Source organism: Squalius cephalus, assembly GCF_949319135.1.
Source record: "Squalius cephalus genome assembly, chromosome: 23".
Classification (NCBI taxonomy): domain Eukaryota; kingdom Metazoa; phylum Chordata; class Actinopteri; order Cypriniformes; family Leuciscidae; genus Squalius; species Squalius cephalus.
The window spans coordinates 2,941,480-2,957,791 of record NC_137144.1 but is presented as its reverse complement, the minus strand read 5'-3'; positions in this window follow the sequence as shown (position 1 = coordinate 2,957,791).

Sequence of the window (16,312 nt, the reverse complement as noted above, 5' to 3'; positions counted from 1 at the left end):
TTAATGACTGCGGTGAGTCTAACAGCTGGGCGGGCCATGTAAACTTGAACCAACGGCCTTGGTAGAATCCCCCGAAACCGATAGAGGGAGCTGCGTCGGTGAACAGTTGGATATCCACAGGGAGAGAAATCAGATTTTTTTTTTTTTTTTTTTTTGAAAAAGGACAGGCCATTCAATTATTTAAGGAAGGTTAGACAGAAACTAAGCTCCTGCGGGAGCCAATGGTCACATCACTGCTGCGGCAGTGGAGAACCATAGCTAGAGAAACTGAGCTCCAGCAGGAGCGTGAGGAGACATCACTGCTGCGGCAGTGAAGTCAATGTTAGCCAGAGAAACTGGACTCCAGTGGGAGCAGAATGGACTGCTGTGACAGTGAAGAAGTTTAACCAGAGGAACGGCAGAGACGGAGCTGCTGTGGGAGCGGAGGAGATGACACTGCTGTGGAAATGTGAGAAGCAAATGGGATCCTACGGGAACGGTGGGGAAAGGTGGATATGTCGAGCTTGTAGGTTTAGAGTTTAGAGGGCAGCCTTGCAGGATTATGCACATCTGAAGTTTAAGTGGCCGAGCGAAGATAGTAGTTCGCGTTTAGGACAGTTTAAAATGTCTGAGAAGGTGGATGAAACCAGAAATATCCTTTGCAGTGCAGTGCAGCCTGGAAATTAACTGTATCCAAGTTAATGCCCAGAATTCAATGGATGTGGCTAGACCCATGGTTTATCCTGGGTGACTGGAATCCAAAGCTCACCAGAACCGTGTGGGGCTGAGAGATCGATTGCTAAATTATTTTTATTTTATTTATTTTGAATGAATACATTAGAAGCCTAAATGGTTTATAACCTGATTTGATAACGCATCGATTTGATACTGTAGTTGTTGTTTGATCATCAAACAGCAAAGTACAATCTGATTTAGATGATCGTTTGTTCCTTTATCTGTTGCTGGTTCATTTATTTAGCCAAGTTCAAAATAGACTCACTTATGGTAAAAGACAAAGAGCTTTCATAGAATTTTGCGCCTTGAATTTATCCAATTGTGTTTTAAAATCACTAAGGACTTCAAACTTTGCCGTGGAAACACACTGCTTTTGTGTATTTTATCTATAAATTTCTCTTCATTTCTATGGGTCACATTACCTGCCGATTTTGTTCGTTCTGAATCAGAATTTTTTTTTTTTTTTTTTTTTTCTCTCCCAATGGTGAAGCTGTGGTTTTAAATTACTTTAAAATAAAAATACAGCTGTGCTATAACGAAGTTTCGAAGCGATTTTGTAGATAAATTGCAAGACAACGTTAACGATAGGTTCTTAATGATTTTGTGTGCGTGCAATCCAATGTGCGAGCTACTGTTTGTACGTGAGAGTTTAAGCCACAAGGAAGCAGCGCGTTAATGACGTCAAATAATTTGAACAGAAACCGTTTAAAACGTGTATTCCCCCGATCAAAATTAATATCTAGATGGCTTAACTGTGCTTGAGACTCGACTGAAGCGATGCGAAATTTAACCAGGGACAAAAATTAGAAGGTTTTGAGCTGAGCACTCACGGAGTCGAGCCAGCGGGTCTAGAGTGTGAGCTGGCCGGCCGGGACTGAATCTGCGGCGCGGCTTACTGAGGGCCTGCTGCGGCGGCCTGGTCTTAGAGGAAGACCCGTTTGTTCGTGTGAAGAGGGCGGCATTGCCCGAGACGCGAGCGTGGTGCTCGGCGGGCCTTATAGTCCATTTCTCTATTGCAGGAATTATTGAATGGTCCGGTTTAGAGCAGTGCGCGGAAGGAGATCGCGGATGTTTCGCCCGTGGTGGTGAGGACCCGTTTGTTTGGCCTGACGCCCGCGAGATAACACCAGAGATTTGCGGCAAAGATTCCTGAAGGACGAAAGATTCTTCATTGGACGGGAGGGCTCATTTCGGAAATGGTAGGAAGGTAGGGCGAGGCCAAATGCTGAAAACTGTCAAGGAAGTTAGATGAGTTGACAGAGTGAATATATATATGCTTCCTCTCATGCTGATAGGGTAGACATGGTAATTGTTTGATGAGTTGATTGATTGCTTGATTATTTGAACGTGCTCCTCCCGAACTTTGTTAATAAAACATCATTTCTTGAACAGAGGCACGAGTGGAACAGCAGAGGAGACTGGTGAGTATGTATCAGAGAATCAGAACTGGATGGTGAACTTAGCTGAACGTTAATCTTGATATCTTGATTGCAGGTGATGGAAGAGGATTCGGCGGGCTGAAGGCCATAGACCAGTGATGTTACGTATGACACAGACAGCGCTGATCCACTTGTCCGACACGACTGTCGCGTGGTGTCGCGACGCCTCCCCACATTTGTACGTTGATGGGCATACACACAGTTCCTTGAGTTTACCGCTATGGGCGTGGTTTTGACCGAGCGGGAAATGTTGCGTATTTAAAACATTTGTTCAGAAGTGAAGTGTTTTATGGATTTCGATTTCGCAGTCATGAATCAAAAACAGAGAATGATTATTGTAGCTGCTGTGCTCTACCTCCGGAGGAAGAAGCCACGTTGTCGGCATTGGGTTCACCCTATCCGGAGTGAAGTTGTCTGGCGGGAGTGTGGGGAGTACCACCGCCTTGTGATGGAGCTCCGGCTTGACGATGAAATGTTCAGGGAACATTTCAGGCTGTCCAAGGAGCTGTTCGACGACCTGCTGGCGCGAGTGGGACCCCGGATTGCCAAGACGAACACCTTTTTTCGTCAGGCAATTGGTCCTGCTCAGCGCCTTGCTATTTGTTTACGGTAGGCTACTTCAGATAATACAGTTAATACAGTTATCAAATGATTATGTCAGGTTGATTTACCATCGGAATACATAACTTTATTTTCAATATTAATTTTTTATTTATTTATTTTCGGTGAAAAACGATCGACTCGGTAACCATGTGTTAATTACCCCTAGGTTCATTTTTCACCGGAATTGTCCTTTAAAGCAACATTGTTTAATTACTAGATACTCAACGTCAATAGGGTATTTCAACGAGGACCACCACATTTCATTTTTCAAATTTTCTTATGAGGGTAATAGGTTAACGTGTGATATCTAAAACAGTGATTACATACTGGTTAATGTTTACTACCTGAATACTACATTTATTAGTTCATTAATTAGTTCATTAACATTTATATAATTTAGTCATTTATTTGTAATAAACACTTTAAAAGGATTAATTTAGAAGTGTTATTAATATGTTAAATAATTCATAATTAATGTTAAATTATGTTTGTTTTTTTAAATACATGCAGATTGTTACGTAATGTGTGTGTGTGTAGAAATAATGCGTCCCACCCACCGTAATATATCTTCATATCTTCACAGATACCTCTCAACAGGGGATTCGTTCAGGACGATATCCAGCAGCTACAGGGTGGGCCACTGCACTGTGGGAAGGGTGGTGAAAGAGGTGTCAGCTGCCATCTGGGATGCCCTGCTGCCTGAGTACCTGCCTGCGCCATGCATGGAGGACTGGCGTGCCATTGCAGAAGCGTTCAGCCATCACTGGAACTTCCCCAACTGTCTTGGTTCGGTGGATGGGAAGCACGTCGTCATCCAGGCCCCAGACAACTACGGCTCCCTGTACTATAATTACAAGGGCACATATTCCATCGTGCTGTTGGCAGTGGTCGACGCTGACTACCTCTTCAGGGTAGTTGACGTTGGTGGATATGGCAGGACGAGTGATGGCGGATCCCTATACAACTCTGCCTTTGGTGAGGGCCTCCGAGATGGCACCCTGGACCTCCCTGATTCTGCGGTCATCCCTGGGTCTGAGCATCGTGGTGCAATGCCATTTGTGTTTGTAGGGGATGAGGCATTTCCCCTCCGCCGGAACCTCATGCGCCCCTTCCCCATCACCCCCAATTTTGGCAAGTGCTGCATACATGAAATGGACATGAATCCTGTCTGCCTCGCTGCCTGCTGCCTGCTGTGAGTGTGTTTGCTTCGGTGCTGTAAGCTCCGTCTTAGCCTCGTATTTCTTTGTTTTGAACCATCATTTACTACAATTTGTAGTTGTTTATACTAAATACAGCTTACCCAACATCTCAGATTGATATCGCTAGCTTCCGTTACTACTAACACAACACGCTAATTCGCTACTGCTAGCCTGTTAACGCGCCACCCGTGCGCTCAGCTGTTTTATTTATTTATTTTTCTCTCGCGCGCTCGCGCCTTTGAGTTCATAAAAGCTCAGGTAAGTAATAGTCAGTCAACAAACACGGTGAGTAATGTCTTGTCCTGTTATTGTCACCTGCACTTCATGTCACATGTTTAGCATAGACTTCTCTGTTGGCAATGTAGGATTTATATGTGATAAATGTAAGGAGACAGTTAGGCTGACAGAGAAGATTTCAGAATTAGAGACACGCATCCAAACTTTAATTGAGGATAGTAAGAGTGCTAGAGCTTTAGATACTATTTTAAATGCGCCTAGCATAGTGAACTTTTTACATGATTCGGTTCCAGCTGAAGTAGAGCCTGTGCAGCCGGGCAAATGGGTGACAGTGAGGGATCGCTCTAGTCGCGGATCAAAAAACCACTCTTCCGTTCCGATTACCACAACAAATCGATTTGCCCCGCTCAGTGAAACACCCACTGAGAATTCTGTTGATTGTGCCCTAGTAATTGGTGATTCGATCACACGGAACGTGAAAATAGAGACACCAGCGAACATAGTCACATGTTTGCCGGGAGCCAGAGCGCCTGACATCAAAGCAAATTTAAAAGTGCTGGCTAATGCTAATCGTAAATTCTCTAAGATCATTATTCATGTCGGCACTAATGATGTTCGACTCCGCCAGTCGGAGATCACCAAAATTAATATTAAAGAGGTGTGTGAACTTGCAAGTACGATGTCAGGCACTGTAATTTGCTCTGGCCCCCTTCCATTTGCTCTGGCCCCCTTCCTGTTCGCAGGAGTGATGAGATAGTTAGTAGATTGTGTTCACTGAATCGCTGGCTGTCAGAGTGGTGTCCGTGTAATAATATAGAATTCATAGACAATTGGAAAAGTTTTTGGGGCAAACCTGACCTGTTGAAAAGAGATGGTATTCATCCCTCCTGGGATGGTGCTGCTCTTCTATCTAGTAATATGGCTCATAGTCTTAGAGCTCAAACATGACAAATTGGGCACCAGGTCAGGAAGCAGACAGACTGGCTAAACCAACCGTCTGCTAGCGGCCTCGCGTCACCCAGGTCAGATAAATCCCATCACATAGAGCCTCTTTCACCTAGCTATCATCATATAGAGACTGTGTCTGTTCCCCGATTTTGGAAATCCAAAAAATGTTTAAACCTATCTAAGGTTAAAAATTTAATTGATGTTCAACAAATAAAAAACAGCTATAATACAGATGAGCAAATGCTAAAGCTTGGGTTGCTGAATATTCGATCGCTTACTTCAAAAGCACTCATTGTTAATGATATGATTTCAGATAATAACCTAGATGTGCTGTGTTTGACAGAAACCTGGCTAAAACCAAGCGATTACATTACTTTAAATGAGTCCACCCCGCAAGATTACTGTTATAAACATGAACCTCGTCTTAAACGCAAAGGGGGTGGTGTTGCTGTAATTTATAGTAATATTTTCAAAACCACTAAGAAATCAAGTTTCGAATATAATTCTTTTGAAGTGTTAGTGCTTAATGTAAAAATATATAGTAAAAATGATAAATCACGTTTGTGATTTGTGCTGGCTACTGTATACAGGCCACCAGGGCACCATACAGACTTTATCAAAGAATTTGCGGACTTTCTATCAGAGTTAGTATTGGCTGCAGATAAAGTACTAATTGTTGGTGATTTTAATATACACATCGATAATGAAAAAGATGCATTGGGTTTGGCATTTAAAGACATTGTAAACTCAATTGGAGTTAGACAACACGTGTCAGGACCTACTCATCGTCGTAATCATACTCTAGATCTAATATTATCACATGGAATAGATGTTGATGCCGTTGAAATTCTGCAGCAGAGCGATGACATCTCAGATCATTATCTAGTCTCGTGTAAATTACATTTAGCCAAGGCTGCAAAGCCGACTCCGTGTTACAAATATGTTAGACCTATCACTTCTGCTACTAAAGATTGCTTTATTAATAATCTTCCTGATCAGTTTCATCATTTTAGCATCCCGGATAGCTTAGAAGAACTCGATATTGCAACAGAAACTTTTAACTCTCTCTTTACCAGCACTTTAGACACAGTTGCTCCTTTGTGCTTAAAGAAGATTAAAGAAAATAATCCAACGCCGTGGTACAACGAGCACACTCGGGCCCTTAAGAGAGCAGCCAGAAAAATGGAGCGCAAATGGAAGAAAACAAAATTAGAGGTATTTCGCATTTCATGGAAAGAGAGCTTGATTGCTTACAGAGAGGCTTTAAAAGCTGCTAGATCTGCTTATTTTTCAAACCTATTAGAAGAAAATAAACATAATCCTAGGTATTTATTTGAAACAGTGGCTAAACTAACGAAAAAGAAAGCTTCAAACACAGAAGGTTCCAAGCAGCACAGCAGTAATGACTTTATGAACTTCTTCACTTATAAGATTGATAATATCAGGGACAAAATTATAACTATGCAACCGTCTACTACAGTATCGCATCAGGCAGTGCATTGTAGTCTCCCTGAGGAAAAATTTGATTCATTCATTGCTATAGGAGAGGAAGAATTTACTAAACTCGTTAAATCATCTAAATCTACAACATGTATGTTAGACCCTATACCGACTAAGCTACTGAAAGAGATGCTTCCAGAGGTCATAGATCCTCTTCTTAATATCATTAATTCCTCTTTGTCTCTAGGATACGTACCAAAAAACTTTAAGCTGGCTATGATTAAACCGCTTGTTAAAAAAATGCAACTTGATCCTTCAGAATTAGTCAATTACAGGCCGATCTCGAATCTACCTTTTCTGTCAAAGATACTAGAAAAGGCAGTATCTTCACAACTATGTTCCTTTCTAGAAAGAAATTATATCTGCGAGGATTTTCAGTCTGGATTTAGACCATACCATAGTACTGAGACTGCTCTCGTTAGAGTAACAAATGATTTGCTCTTATCATCCGATCGTGGTTGTGTCTCTCTATTAGTGTTACTCGATCTTAGTGCTGCGTTTGACACCATTGACCACAACATTCTTTTAAATAGACTAGAAAACTATGTTGGCATTAGTGGAATTGCACTAGCATGGTTTAAATCATACTTATCTGACCGTTATCAGTTTGTAGCAGTAAATGAAGAGATGTCTTATCAATCACAAGTTCAGTATGGCGTACCACAGGGCTCAGTACTAGGACCGCTGCTGTTCACTCTGTACATGCTGCCATTAGGAGATATCATTAGGAAACATGGAATTAGCTTCCACTGTTATGCCGACGATACTCAGCTCTATATTTCTTCAAAACCTAACGAAACTTACCAATTCACTAAATTAACAGAATGCATAGCTGATATAAAAAATTGGATGACTCGTAATTTCCTACTTCTAAATTCTGAAAAAACAGAGATTCTAATTATTGGACAAAAAACTTCCTCACGTAATAACCTAGAATACTGTCTAACACTTGATGGCTGCTCTGTTAAGTCTTCGTCGTCGGTTAGGAACCTGGGTGTGCTCTTTGATACCAATCTTTCATTTGAAAGTCACGTGTCTAGTATCTGTAAAACCGCATTTTTCCATCTTAAAAATATATCTAAATTACGTCATATGCTCTCATTGACAAATGCGGAACAATTAGTCCATGCGTTCATGACCTCAAGGCTAGATTATTGTAATGCTCTACTGGGTGGTTGCCCTGCACGCTTAATAAACAAACTACAGCTAGTTCAAAACGCAGCAGCTCGAGTTCTTACCAGAACCAGGAAGTATGAGCATATTAGCCCGGTTCTGTCAAAACTGCACTGGCTCCCTATTAAACATCGCATCAATTTTAAAATATTGCTGATTACTTACAAAGCACTAAATGGTTTAGCTCCGCAGTACTTGAGCGAGCTCTTAACGCATTATACTCCTTCACGTCTATTGCGATCTCAAAATTCCAGCCAGTTGATAATACCTAGAATATCAAAATCAACTGCTGGCGGTAGATCCTTTTCCTATTTAGCACCAAAACTTTGGAACAGCCTTCCTACCATTGTCCGGGAAGCAGACACACTCTGTCAGTTCAAATCTAGATTAAAGACACATCTCTTTGACATAGCGTTCACATAATACATTATAGACTTCTATAATTCAATATTAGGCTGCATAGATTAGGTCAGCTGGAACCGGGAACACTTCCCATAAATCCTGATGTACTTGTTACATCATGAGAAGAATGGCATCTACGCTAATTTTAGTGTCTTTGTTTATCCCAAGGTTTTCCCGCAGCCTGCCGGATCCAGGCCGTTTCCAGATCTGATGAAGGACCTTCGCCTGGACCCGGTGTCAACGCAGTGCTGAAGTGCCAACTAGTCTCTCCCTATGGAGGATCCCTTTCCCTACAGATAAAGCGTCGTCGGGAAAACTCAATTTACGTATCTACCCCGAATTGATCAAATTAAATAAAATTCTGAATCAAAACTATAAGGAAACACCAGTAATTTGTTTAGGTTTGGTTTGTAGGGAATTCCAAACCTGCACACATATATTCAAACGCACATAACTATAGAACCCGTTCTTAATGCGCATCTGAACGCCATCAGCGTTTCTCACAGGTTCGCGTTTAAAGTCTGTGTAGAGAGAATGGTGTCGTCTTGGCGGCCCTAATTTAAAAACAAATGATCGTTGCGACGGAAGCGAATCAATCAAAACTAACTTTAGCTGGAAAATAACTTTATTAAAGAACCGCTATAAAGCCAAAACAATCTTACGTTAAATTATACATTTATCTCTGTAAAGCTGCTTTGAGACAATCTACATTGTTAAAAGCGCTATATAAATGAAAATGACTTGACTTGACTTGATGAAATGCCCAAAATAAAAAGGTTACTGCTCATAAGTAATTCTGAATAGAAACATAACACACATACATTTAGAAAGCCAACACTTGAGAGTTTATAGTTCAAGACTCAAAATTAACCAGACTGTTATTAATATTGAGATATATAAGCTCAAACATATTTTGAACTAAAATAATCTGGGATCACCAGTGATTGTTCAGCATGTAATTGTTGAGGCTCCACGCATGCAGAGACCAGCGCTCTGGGTGGGGATGCCAAATCGAGCCGCGGGCTTGAGAGAGAAGGTCTCTCCGCACCGGAATCGGCCAAGGGGCTGAGTCTGCCAATTGTATGAGTTCCGGGAACCAAGCTTGGTTCTCCCAGAACGGGGCTATGAGGAGCACTGTGTGGCGCGCTTTCCTGACTCTCTCGATGACCTGAGGCAGCAGAGAGACCGGGGGAAAAGCATATAGCGGGCCGCTGGGCCATGTCTGGGCCAGCGCGTCCTCGCTCTTTGAAAAGAATACTGGGCAGTGTGCGTTGTCTTTTGACGCAAAGAGGTCGACTTTCGCTCTGCCAAAGCGGCGCCACAGCGACTGGACTGTTTGGGGGTGTAGAGACCACTCCCCAGGGGGAACGTTGTCCCTGGACAGTCTGTCGGGGCCCTCGTTCAGATGGCCAGGCACATGCGATGCTCTCAGAGAGCGCAGAGAGTGCTGAGCCCATACGAGGAGGCGTTCCGTCAGGGCGCAGAGCTTCTTTGATCTGACACCGCCCTGGTGGTTCACATAGGCCACTACTGATGTGTTGTCCGTGCGGACTAGAACATGGTGACCATGGAGGAATGGGAGGAAGTGCATGAGCGCTTTCTCGACCGCGAGCATCTCTAGACAGTTTATGTGTAGGAGATTCTCCTGGTCTGACCAGTGGCCATAGACCGGTCTGCCTTCGAAGAGCGCTCCCCAACCTAGGTTGGACGCGTCTGTTGAGACAACTTTCCGGTGTGAAATCACTCCCATAGTCACTCCAGTGTGATACCATTCGGCTGCTAGCCAGGGCTGCAGGGCTGAGACACAGACCTGAGTCACTCTGATTAGCGAGCCGCCGGTCGCCCAGGCTCGATGGGATACGTGCGCTCTCAGCCAGCGTTGAAGCGGGCGCATGCGCAGTAAACCCAGCTGAAGCACTGCTGCAGCTGAGGCCATATGCCCCAGGATGCGCTGAAATGCTTTCAGGGGAACCCGATTGCCTTCTTTGAAGGATGCAGCGAGGCGCTGGATGCGGCGCGCGTGCTGCTACGACAATCTGGCCGTCATCGCCACCGAGTCCAGTTCTATTCCGAGAAAGGAAATTGACTGACGGGGCGAGAGCGAGCTCTTGGTCCAATTGACCGCTAGACCCAGACCTTCCAGATGGCTGAGAAGCGCTGTTCTGTGAGACACAAGTTCTGTCTCTGACTGCGCTAGAACGAGCCAGTCGTCCAGATAGTTCAGAATTCGCATTCCCTGACTCCTCAGGGGAGCGAGAGCCGTGTCCATGCATTTCGTAAATGTACGGGGTGCTAAAGACAGGCCGAACGGCAGGACTGTGTATTGATAAGCTCGACCGTCGAAGGCGAATCTCAAGAATGGCCTGTGACGGGGGGTTATCTGGATCTGGAAATACGCGTCTTTCAGATCGAGAGAGATAAACCAGTCTCCTGGGCGGATCTGCGCAAGGATCTGTCTGGTTGTAATCATCTTGAACGGCCGTCTCATGAGAGCCTTGTTCAGATGTCTCAGATCTAAAATAGGTCTTAATGCTCCGTCCTTCTTGGGAACGAGGAAGTAACGGCTGTAAAAGCCTGACTCGCTCAAGGAAGGATGAACCTGTTCTATGGCCCCTTTTCGCAGCAGCTTCGCTATTTCTGCTTGAAGTAGATGCGCTGTTTCCAAACTCACTTTCGTTTCCGTCTGCGCTAGAAAGCGCGGAGGGCGACGAGCGAATTGGAGCGAATAGCCGTGTCTTATGGTGTTGAGCACCCATTCTGACGCGCCCTGAATAGCCTCCCATGCTTTTGCATGCATGGCTAGGGGTCGAATGGTCTCTGGGTTCAGATCGCCGCATTGCGCGGGATGGGGAACCTGTATCAGAGAGGATGGGGTGGCGCGCGTGAACTGCTGTCAAATATACCAGGCGCGAGAGCGGCGTGGGGATTATGGTGTCTGAAAGTGGGTGCGCGTGCTCGTGAGCTGACGCAGGATTTGCACTTATGACACGGCCAGTGTTTGGGAGCTTTATGAGGTTTGCAACCTGTCTGGCAGAGCGGGTAGTGGGCAGGTGTGAGCACAAAGCTGTGGGCACATTTTCTACACTTAATGCTCGAGCGGAATGTTTCCGCTTTAAGAGATAGCGCTCTGGACGCGTTGCCATGGGAACCTTGTCTGTGTGAGGCAGTGAGCACACGGGAGTGGGCACTTTTTCTACACTTAATGTCCCTGCGGCTTGAGCCGTAGCAACTTGAGGTAACTGAGTGACAGAGCGAGCAGCGAGTAGGTGTGAGCACGGAAGTGTGGGCACATTTACTACACTTAGTACTCGAGCGGTGTGTGGCCGCTTTATGAGAGAGCGCTCTGAGCGCGTTACCATAGGGATTGTACTTGTGTGAAGCAGTGAGCACATGGGTGTGGGCACATTTTCTACACTTGAAGCACTTATACTCTTTTTGAGATTTATCTGGGTCGCCGTAAAAACGGCGTTTGTGTGCAGGCGAGCGAGTGCTATTACTGGCTCGTTGGCTGCGGTGTAAGCTGCTGCAGTAGCCTGAACATAGGGGACTGACAGAGCTGTGCGTTTTGATGGCGGTCCGGCCGTAGCGGGACTCAACCATCTTTTCCTCCTCGCGGATGCTAGGAGGACTTCGCGGGCTCGGGCTTCAACGCGATCTTGGGCCGCGGGCCCCGGGGGGGCGGCGGTCTGTGACGGCTGGTCGAGCGCGACCTAGGGCGGCCGCCCTGGCGTCGCTGCGAAGCGCTGGGAGGCCGGGAAGAGCGCTGAGTAGAGCTGCGCACAGGAGGCTGAGTTTGAGGGCGGCCTGTGGCTGGGCTCGATCGGCGGGGCAGGAAGAGGTTCATCGCCTGCGACGCCTTCTGTACTTCAGAGAAACGATCCACTATCCCGCTGACCGCAGGGCCGAAGAGGCCGGTGGGCGAGAGTGGTGCGTTCAGAAATACAGCGCGCTCTGACTCACTCATATCCGCGAGCGTCAACCATAGATGTCTGTCGATGACGGTGAGCGCGGCCATGGATCTGCCGATGGCTTGTGCAGCGGTCTTGGTAGCGCGGAGCGCAAGATCCGTAGCGCTGCGCAGATCCGTTAAGGCAGATTGATCCGAGCCCTTCTCGTCCAGTTCACGGAGGAGGTCGGCTTGAAGGATCTGAAGAATGGCCATTGAGTGCAGGGCGGAAGCAGCCTGGCCGGAGGCGGCGAAAGCGCGGCCGGCGAGAGCTGAGGTGGTCCTGCAGGCTTTAGACGGCAGGGCAGACTTTGAGCGCCATCTAGCAGACGGCGGGCAAAGGTGCGTTGCCACAGCTTCCTCAACGGCGGGGATACCATTATAGCCGTTCTCGGCGGCCCCGTCCACTTGGGAGAGAGCCGAGGAGACTGGCGAGCGGAGTCTGGCGGAGAACGGCGCGTTCCAGGATTTTGAGAGCTCAGCGTGGAGCTCAGGCAGGAAGGGTGCTGACCTAGAGGCAGGCGCAGGGCGGCGGCTAGGTAGAAAGCATCCGTCAAGGCGATTGGGCGCCGGCTCCTTGGGTGGGGACCAATCCAGTCCCATTCTCTCAACCGCTTGAGTGAGGAGGCGGAGAAGCTCCGCGTCGACACTAGCGCGGGATCTGGCAGACTCCAAAGTCGAGGGGGCGGAGCGGTGAGAGCCCGACCACTCCTCGCTGTCAGACGCAAGCAGAGAGCAGCTGTCAGCGGCATCATCTGCATCATCCCCCAGAACGACGGCAGTGCGGGCAGAGGCCGGCCGCTGCGCGTCGGTGAAGGGTGGGGGGGAAGGAGAGAGCGAGGCTCGCGGGAGAGGTTCCGGCGAGCACTCAGCTGTAGCGTCCAGTTCCGGCGGCCTTTGAGAGCGACGTTTCTTTTTACGTGGCCTGGAAGAGGTGGCCGGAGAAGGCGGAGGTTCTTCAAATTTAGCGAGTCGAGCCCGTAGGGTCGACATCGGTAACTCCTCACACTGTTTGCAGCCGCCCTCGGAGAGAGTGCGGGCTGCGTGGTCGAAGCCCAGGCAGAGAGCGCACACCACGTGGCGGTCTCCGTCGCTGAGCGCGGCTCTGCACGAGCCACAGGATGAGCGAGGCATTTGCAACAACGCCTCGCGCTCTTTTAGATGCAAGTGTGTCGCGGCGGACACACAAAACACACAAACACAGAGCAAGAAAGGATATGTATGCCGGATGGCGCAGCAGGCAGGGAAGGCTGAAGGCGGCGAAGCGGCCGGCGTCCTCAGGCTGAAATCCTCGGCGTGCTGGTCGCTTGATTCGACGGCGGCTTCCTCAGAGATGCGATGCGAAGAGCTTCGCTGAAGAGACAGAAATCAGCGAAGCAGCCTCTGTACCTTGCTTATATACGCTAAGCCACACCCCTAATGACGGGCTGTGACGCATTAAGCGCGCCAAGCGCGCTCATTGGACGTGACGTCACGCGCAAGGCTCAGCCATAGGCTGCTGCAGTTGCCGCAGAGCAGCCAATGGGCACGCGATTCGCCTGCCCTAGGTCTGCAGGCTGCCGCACTGCGTTGACAAGATTTAAAAAATTAAGGATAATTTTTGGCTTCAGTATCTCGAGAAAGGAGACTTTCCCGCAGCGTAAGCTAGCTTACGCAATACGAGAGAACCTCTCGTAAGAGAACAACAGAACACCGACTTAGTTCCAGGCAAGCGCAAAATCCCCGTGAATGGGGTAATCAGCCAAAATCGCCACCAGCTGTGGACAATGAGACACGTTGCTATTTAGAGGAGGATAAAAGGAGAGAGTGGGGATCAGACAGGAGTGAAGTTGGGGGACGAGAGGTTTGGGACGATGTGAAGGCTGGGACGGGAGGTGTTTGGGGACTGAGTATCTTGGAGGAAGCGCGAGCGGTGGAGAAGAGGAAGTAGGGCTGACAATGGACGCGAGACTGTGAGTGTGGGAGGAAGAGCACGCTGATTCAACTGGAGGAAGGAAATCGTTGTACAGTAAGATCGCTGGTGAGAGACTGTGAGTAGTCCAATCGATTTCCATCTGCTCTCTCTTGTCTATGGGATTTCTTGATGAGAATGCCAGGTCAGGAAATGGGCGACGGCCATATGTATTTCCCACTGAGTGTTGAATTGCAGTGATGGAGTGATGTGATGCACTGCCTTGATGTGTGAAGTGAGAACTTAAGCCCGCTGAATGTCCATTAATTACCTGAGTTTTCTATCACGTTCCCGGACGTAAGAAGAGGCTAATATTGTTGTACTCCACAGAGACTTGAGTTCTGTGTCTGTCAGCCCTTCAAGAGGAGTGCATACCTGAATACTCACCTGACTGCTTTGCAGTGAAGTTCCTCCAGCCTAACGTCTCTCTGTCGTCAAGCTCTGTGTCTGTCAGCCCTTTAAGAGGAGTGCATGCCTGAATTCTCATCTGACTGCTTTGCAGTGAAGTTCCTCCAGCCGTAAGTTTTCTGTCTGTCATTACTGAAGAAGAGGGTTACGTATCTGTATATTCACCAGTCTGCTTTGCAGTGAAGTTCCCCCAGCTGGAAGTTCCCTGTCTGTCATTACTGAAGAGGAGGATTACGTGCTTGTATACTCACCCAGCTGAACTTTCTGATTCACTTTATTACTTAATAAAATATTGATTCTTTGAAGTCCTGTTTGTCTGTCGTCCTCTTTGCCTGGCCTCTGTCTAACTCCCCAAGGGTGGTACGGGACCTAGGGGGGTGGGCGCAGCCTGATTTGGCCCGCCCCGACCTGTGACACAATTCTTCAGAGCCCCAACATGGAATTGTAAAAAATGTAATATTACTCCCATGTGTCAGTTACGTTACTATAATCATAAGGTCATGATTTCATCTTTAAAACAGACGAAGAAATCAACAAATTTTGGTGTTGAGCTGAGAGGGTTGAGGTCTGTTGCTCTTTGACATATCTTTCAATGCAGGTTTATATTGTTTCAACAATTTTTGTCTGACCCCTGTGGGCTCTGTATATTTCTGATAATATTTGTGGAGAAACATTACACTGTTTTAATTCAGAATCCTAACCATACATTGTAGCCTACTAATTAAAAGTAATTTATTAAATCAAGTAAAATACAAAAAGGCCAATGAATCTGTACCAGAAGTGATAGTGCAATGTAGCAGCTAAAGAATATTCCTCCACCAAATTGCCAGTAATCAGCTGGATCCTTGGAGAATCTAGAGGGGGGAAAGAAGAAATTATTCAATGAAAAGTCCTTAAAAAGCAGTATTTTTTTTATACCATTCCTTTAAACAATCTTAAATTGTAAAAACGTTTGCTATTATAACATTCACACAACATGAACTGAGTAATGTCATCTTTGAGACTGTTAGTTGTTACATGATTAAAAATGTAAACATAAACTTAAAGCATGGCAATCCCATCAGAAATGTGTATCATAGCAAGGGAAGCACACACACACACACACAAAAAAAAAATTGGTACCAAAAATCAAACCATCAAATAATTTCACCTTGCAGCCATTTATCCTATTATGACACGTCTGAGGGTCTTTCCTAGAGGTCGACGATAGTGGATTTTACCGATAACGATAGCTAGGTTGGGCCATACTTGCCGATAACCGATTAATCAACCGATAGTTTTTAAAATTGATACGGGATATAAACAAATTGCACCTTGATCATTCATGTTAGTTTGATAGTGCATTAACTATGGTTAACAAATAAAAACCTTAATTTAAAAATGTATTAGAACATGTTAATTAACAAACAAACAATGAACAATCCTTATACAGCAGTTATTAACCTTAGTTAATGTTACATATGGAATTTTATTGTAAGTGTTATTTCATATAAATCCAAACAGTCATGCTTAAAGATGGCCAACTTTAAATATCTACAACGCCAGAGCATTGAAATGACAAAAATATTACATGTATAGTCTCATACTTTTGCTTCTATTTTATAAACACTTGATGATTATCTAATCAAAATAACAAAATATGTATTAAAGTGATTATGAAAAAATAACCGAAATCTAATGCTTTTCTGATTTGTTTATACAGTATGTTTCTGTCGGCTGTATGAACATATGAGTTTGCTATCTTACGTCTCTAGCTTTAAATATGCAACTTCTCTGCATATTTAATGCATAA